The 7,339-nt window shown below is 37.0% G+C and overlaps 1 non-coding gene across 1 annotated transcript; it reads left to right on the forward strand.

Moving 5' to 3' along the window:
* The first annotated feature begins 3,935 nt into the window (after positions 1-3,935).
* On the forward strand, positions 3,936-4,041 carry LOC121994128. The gene has a single exon (XR_006115597.1). It is a non-coding gene; the product is annotated as a small nucleolar RNA R71 (small nucleolar RNA).
* Positions 4,042-7,339: the final 3,298 nt, after the last annotated feature.

Consider the following 7,339-nt stretch of genomic DNA (forward strand, 5'->3'; position numbering starts at 1 on the left):
CTATGAAATTCATGTAATGTTAATTTAGGTTCCACATGCTTGGAGGTTATTTTTACCTAAATTAAGATCTAAGGGGGTTTGGCCATGATAAGAACCCAAGAGATTAGGAAGCTTAGAACCCAAGCTAACTATGTTACCATGTTTCTTATGATAGTATAATTACATGATACACCCTTATGCTTAAACATGTATGCTTGTGATTTATACTTTTCATGATATGATATGTGCTTAGAAATATGCATGTTTGATGATATGTTATGTGCTTAAAATATGCATGCTTTTATGATATGTTATGTAGATAGAAATATGCATGCTTGGATGATATGCTATATGCTTAAAATATGCATGCTTTTGTGATATGCCATGTGAATAGAAATATGCATGCTTTGATGAAGTGATTGTGTGCTTAAAATATGCATGCTTTTATGATATGCTATGTGGAAGGAAATATGCATACTTTGATGATATGCTATGTGCTTAAAATATGTATGCTTTCATGATATGCATGTTGATATGATGTATGCCTAAGTGATGCATACTTTTATATGATGTATGCCTAAGTGATGCATACTTTTATGACATGATGTATGCCTAAGTGATGCATACTTTTATATGATGTATGCCTAAGTGATGCATACTTTTATGACATGATGTATGCCTAAGTGATGCATACTTTTATATGATATATGCCTAAGTGATGCATACTTTTATGACATGATGTATGCCTAAGTGATGCATACTTTTATATGATGTATGCCTAAGTGATGCATGCTTGTATGATGTATGATATGTATAAGTATGACATGTATTTTACTTTGAATGGCTTGTACCAAAAGGGTGGGCTCCTTATGCGCCCCTAGGTCAAATTACGGGCCTAGTAAAGGGCGGGCTCCTTACGTGCCCCTAGGTCGAGCTACGGGCCTAGTTTCCTAGTAGGTTCAAGACTAGCTACCTTGGATCTACTTAGGATGCACGCATTATGTATGTATGTGGTACTAAGCCGGGATCCCCAATATGTTGATATTATGTTCAAGTATATATGTAAGAAGAAGAAATGGTTTTAAAAGATCATGAGATATACACATGTTTTTTCGGATACATGTTTTCAAAATCATATTGCATATAATTTATGATCATGTTGTGATGATGCTATGATTTATGATATGCCATGATTAGATATGATTATGTTATGTTTCATGATATGCCTTAAGAGCTTGATATGCCATGTCACCTTATGATGATACTATGATATGCCATGATTAGATATGATTATGTTATGTTTCATGCTATGCTTTAAGAACTTGATATGCCATGTCACCTTATGATGATACTATGATATGCCATGATTAGATATGCTTAGGTTATGTTTCATGCTATGCTGTAAGAGATAATATGCCATGACTAGTTATGCTGTTGCTATGTTGCATGATATGCTTAAAGAGTATGATATGTTATGCCATGACTAGTTGAGATTATGTTATGTTGAGACATTCTTTGATTATGTGATGATTTTTGGTTTTAGTGAGTAGGAAAGGAACTTACTGAGCCATGAGTGCTCATAGCTTACTTTCCTTGTACCACAGATAAAGGAAAAAGCTGGATGAGCTAAAGGAGCAGCAGGAGAGGCAAGGAGATGTGTGTGGCGGTGGCTAGGCAACCAAATAAGAACCTGCTTTAAGAACCTTTTAAGAATTACGCTTTGGTTTCGTAAATTGTAGTACTATATGGGTGACTTGATGTTATGTTTTTATTTATCTTGTTATCATGTTATGGAAACCATATTAGTGTAGTTCGGTTTTATTTAAACTAAGAAAATGTTTTTAAGTCTTCCGCTGTAGTATGTACGTAGAGTATCGTAGCCCCGTCCCTTAGGGTTAGCAGGGAGGGCGGGCGTTACATAAAATCAGAAGACTCAGGAACAAATAAAATCAAACACATGGATATATGAACATGAAAGCAATCAAAACAACAAAATTTTTAAGTTTTCAAAATAAAGAACAATCCTTAGATTATCAAACACCGCTACAATTCCCCGGCAACGGTGCCAAAATTTGATAAGCTCATTTTTGTCGTGTTACGAGATCAAAAGAATTTAGTACAGAACCCCTTCTAAGCTAATGTAGCATAGAAATGACTCAGGTCATCTCCAACGAAAGCAATGATAGGATGATAATCTAGGATTGCATGTTATTCCTATTTTTGGGGTTTTAATATATAAATGGGGGTTTAAGCTTTGAATTTAAATCTAACAAATGAAAAGCACAGAAATTAAGAAGCTAATCTAATGAATAAATGAAACCTAACTAAATGCCAACAATTAATCCACAACGCATTGTCACACTATGCCATGAGTTTCATCATCAACACAACTATACTAAAGAATGAAATAACAAGACACAATTAAATATAATCTTAAGCATAGAATAAAATAACAAGACAAAGGATAAATCTGATCTAAAGCTTCAATTTAACCCCTAACTTAACTTAACAACCTAACAATTAACCAAGCATAAATTAAACTTCAACAAGGTAATGAAATGCTAGATTACTTGCTAAAACATAACAAACATAAGCGAAATCTATTCTAACTTCTAAAACAGTAACAAAATAAACTAAATGGTAAACCGTTCCAATCTCACAATCAATTTAAACAAACTTCACCCTCTTACGGTCACGCAAGAAGCCGGAGACGAGAACACCCAACTCAGGTCATCAGTGGAGAGTCTCAGCTATGCCTCAGTTCCAGGTTTGCTCAACAATACCAGCGGAACACCTCCAGTAAGTTGGAAACAACCCAAAAGCTATAACCGGCCCGAAATCTGCAAATCTGCAAACATGAATCTCTGAATCTAGAATGTGGTTACGGATACTGGATTGTCGTCGAATGAAGCTCCGGAACACTGGAGGAACGCCGCCAGATGTTGCTGATGGAAGATGGACTCACAGATTGGAGGAACGCCGTCGAATTTGAGGAGAACAGGGGATTACCGAGAGCAGAATTCCGCCGGAGGGAACGCCCACCGATGGCTCCAGATGATCGGGAACTAGCTACTGTGAAGCTCTGCACTGATGTCGAAGCTTGAGAAGTTGATCGGAGAAGGGAAACGGGGTCGGAACTCACTTGAGATGCCACGTGACACGAAGCTCAGTGCTGTGGAGGAGATCAACTCCAACGAAGATACTATAGCTTATGTTTTAAATCAGATTCAGATCTGAATAGACGGTTGGGATGCTTTGGAGCTCGATCAACGGTGAAAGATCGCCTAAAATCCTATCCGAATGTACTGATCTTAATCAAGGGTCTGGATCTACTCTCCCTTAGGTCAGATGGACCAGATCTTCAATGGATGGCTCAGATCCGTCCGATCTTTGATGAACGGTTCATAATGCTCCGTAGCTTGATTTTCTCGTTTAAACTCTGATTCGAGCACAAATTCGGTTCGAATAGATCCAAATCCAAGATCCTTTGATGCCTACAAAATAAGAATCAAATATTAGCCTCAAATAACACCAAAAATAAGATAATTTACAATTAAGTCCAAGAATAAAGATAATGCATGAAATATGATGCAAATATAGGTTTTATCTATGAACATAAGATCAAACCATGCATGTATGAATCAAAATAATATAGTAAAATCATAGTTATCACTCCCATGCTTTTTAATTTCTTTGTAAGAGCATCCATTTTTGCAGCCATTAAAGTAATTGCATCAACATCAAACTTTCCGTATGCTTTTGTTCAGTTTACACAAGAATAACCACCACTTCTCTCATTTGCCCATTGATGATGATTTTGTGCTACACTTTCAATTATTTCCTCAGCTTCATCTAGGCTTTTATTCATGAGTGCCCCTCCAGCAGTTGAATCTAAGGACACCTTAGTATGATAATTAATGTCATTATAGAATGTGTGCAACACTAGGCACTTCTCCAAGCCATGATGTGGGCATTGTCTGAGCATATTATTATATCTATCCCAAGCTTCAAATAAAGATTCTGAGTCTTCTTGTTTAAAACTTGCAATAAGATTCCTCATATAAGTCGTTCTACTAGGTAGATAGAATTTGTCCAGAAATTGTTGCTCGCACTATTCCCATGTGGTGATGCTATTTGGAGCTAAAGAGTTTAACCACTTCTTAGCTCTATCTCTTAAAGAAAACCCAAATAATAATAAATGCACTGCTTCAGAAGGAACACCATTCATTTTCATTGTACCGCATATCTCATAGAAGACCTCCAAGTGTTGATTTGGGTCCTCATGCTATCCTCCACTAAACTGATTCTACTGCACCATAGAAATAATAGCAGGTTTGAACTCAAAATTATTTGCTTCAACAGAAGGTCTTGAAATGCTAGATTGAAACCCTCTAGCATAAGGTGTTGTATAATCCTTTAATGGTATATTTGCCATGCTAGAATGTTCTTGTTCTTCTAGATATCTTTGTGAAGTTCTTCTTCTGTGAAATGTTCTGTCTATTTCGGGGTCTAGAGGAAGAAGTTCTCCTGCAAATTTAGATCTTCGTATACACAAGAATAAGATTACAAAATATATTTGTTCAAAAGAAAAGAAGAAAGAAACAGAAAAGTTAGATTAAAATGTTAGAAAAAAAAATATTGACAAGATGTAGAAAGATATACTTATGAAAATAGAGTTCTAAAAATTAGTTATAACTATGCTAATTAAAAGAAAAGAAAAGTTATGTTTAGTCTAACTTAATTGATAACATCTAATATTATAGACGCAGTCCCCGACAACGGTGCCAAAAACTTGTTAACGTTCCACAAGTGTACGGATACGTCGTCAGTAATAAAGAAATATATCGTATCTATAGGGACTGGTTATAACCACTAAATATATCTCAATACGAATTAGCTAAACAACTAATCAATTGATTTATAAAACTAAGTGCAACTATGAAAAGTAAATTATAGAAGTAAAAGCATAGAAATAGGAATAAGGGCTATGATAAAAGGATATATTCTAGGAGTTTTGGTTTCTTTGTAATGTTATTCAATGTAAATGATCTACCAAATCTTATTCCCCAATTGTCCATCATTTGTAGAAGGTTGTCGATTCTCTCTTGCAATAGACAACCGGCTTAGGACTAAAATCTATATCTAAATGTGATCAATTAGGAATGATTCCTATGATATCCTTACATGGGCTTGCCTGTCACGTGCGTCCCTCGGATAATCAATATAGAAATTCATTACTTCTCAACCCATATCAAGACATAAAAGATTAATGCATACAATCTATCCTACTCCCTTGAATGACCTTATTTCACCTTCAAGATTATCCCTCAATCGTCCTTACACGGGCTTGTCTGTCATGTACGTTCCTCGAAAAATCGAATGAGGAATTACCTCTATAAGATCCACAAGATACTTAAACATTCAATCAAGTATGGTAATTAAGTCCAATCGCAACAATGCACACAAGATCAAATAGATACAAACAAGACAAAATCATAGAAATAAGAAATTGGCAAATCCACAAGAGTTTACATCAAATCATATTACAAATACTCCCTCCATCCTAGAACAAGGAGATCTAATCCATAGAACAAGAAAAGAAACCCAAAGACAAGAAGTTCACAAGAATTTTGATCCCAAAATCCAAGAAGAGAAAGGGAAGATAAGCTTATCTACGATGAAGAACGGTCTTCGGATCCAATCCTTGTTCTCGGAGTCGATTCGTTAAAGATCTACCTTTAGATAGCCCAAAAATCCCTCCAAGAAGGTGGGGAATCACTCAAATCTTGTTTTCTCCCAAAAGGGAGAACTCCCCCTTCAAATGATGAAAGAAACCCTTATATAGAGTAGAGATTTTGGGCGCCACACGACCCCGAGACCCGGTCGTGTGTGAGACATGGCCTAGGCCATTCTCTTCACTACCCATCTCACACGGTCGTGTGATGCACACGGCCGTGACATGTTCTGCCACTGCCATCCTTGCACGGCCGTGTAGATCTACACAACCTGTGCTACCTCTAGTTCTGGAACTCATGCACGGCCGTGTCTGGGACACGGCCAGGGCTTATTTGGCTTCTGGGAAAATTGCACGCCTATGTAGAGCTACAAGGCCATGGCTCTCTTGGCTTCAAAATTGGCACGGTCGTGTGATGCACACACGGCCGTGACCTTCTCCTTTTCTACAGAAACTACACGGGTGATCATCATGACATAGCCTGGACATTGCCCTGCTCTGCCAATGCTGCATGGGTGAGCATCACCACACGGCCCTGGTCACTCTCCCAAACATGGTCGTGTGGCACTCCAAGATGGTGTCTCCCACCTTTCGTTAGCTTACAGATTTGGCCTCAATCATAAATTCTTCTCCAAATACGACTCCTACATACAGAAAATGCATAAAAGCCGATCTCCGAACAAAAAGAGTAAATATGCTAAAAGTAAAGCTGGAAGTACGAAAATGCATAGATAAAGCATACGTAAAATATGTGAATGTGCGTCAAAACATGTTAAACAAGTGTATACAATCTACGCACATCATACACAAGACTCATCCAGATGCTGAATAAATTCATAAGACTAGATAACTTCATTAAATCGGATGTTCCAAGATCTTAAAGCTTGCTTCAGTCCATAAATAGACTGATTAAGCCTACATACAATATGCTCTTTGCCCTTTGCAATAAACCCCTCTGGTTGCTTCATATGGATGTTTTCTTCAAGACTTCCATTAAGGAAAGCTATATTGACATCCATTTGTCAAATCTTATAATCCATATGAGTAGTAATAGATAAAAGTATCCAGATAGACTTAAGCATAGCTACCGGGGAAAAAGTTTTCTCATAATTGATTCCCTCTTTCTGAGTATACCCCATCGCAACAAGTCTTGCTTTGAAGGTTTCCACCTTCCCGTCTGTCCCTCTTTTTATTTTGTAGACTCATTTACATCCATTAGCTTTTACACCATTTGGTGGTTCTACTAGCTCCCAAACTTTGTTAGAATACATAGATTCTATTTCTGAATTCATTACATTTTGCCAAGATGCTGCATCTTTATCTTGGAGTGCTTCGTCATATGTTCGGGGATCAGGTTCATGTTTACATGGGATCAAGTTTGAAGACTCTCCCAAAAATATGAATCTTTCAGGTTGCCTAACAACCCTCCCACTACGACGAGACACTGTCTGTAGTTGTGCATCATTTGTGATACGTGTTGCAGTTTCTTGTGATATTTCATCTTGCACTATTGGTACTAAAATAGACGTGTCCTCTTTCATTTCTTCTAGAATAATTTCACTCATGGGCTTGTGGTTCATTACATAGTCCTCTTGTAAAAATCGAGCATTAGTGCTAATAATGACC

Source organism: Zingiber officinale, chromosome 1B (genome assembly GCF_018446385.1).
Source record: "Zingiber officinale cultivar Zhangliang chromosome 1B, Zo_v1.1, whole genome shotgun sequence".
Classification (NCBI taxonomy): domain Eukaryota; kingdom Viridiplantae; phylum Streptophyta; class Magnoliopsida; order Zingiberales; family Zingiberaceae; genus Zingiber; species Zingiber officinale.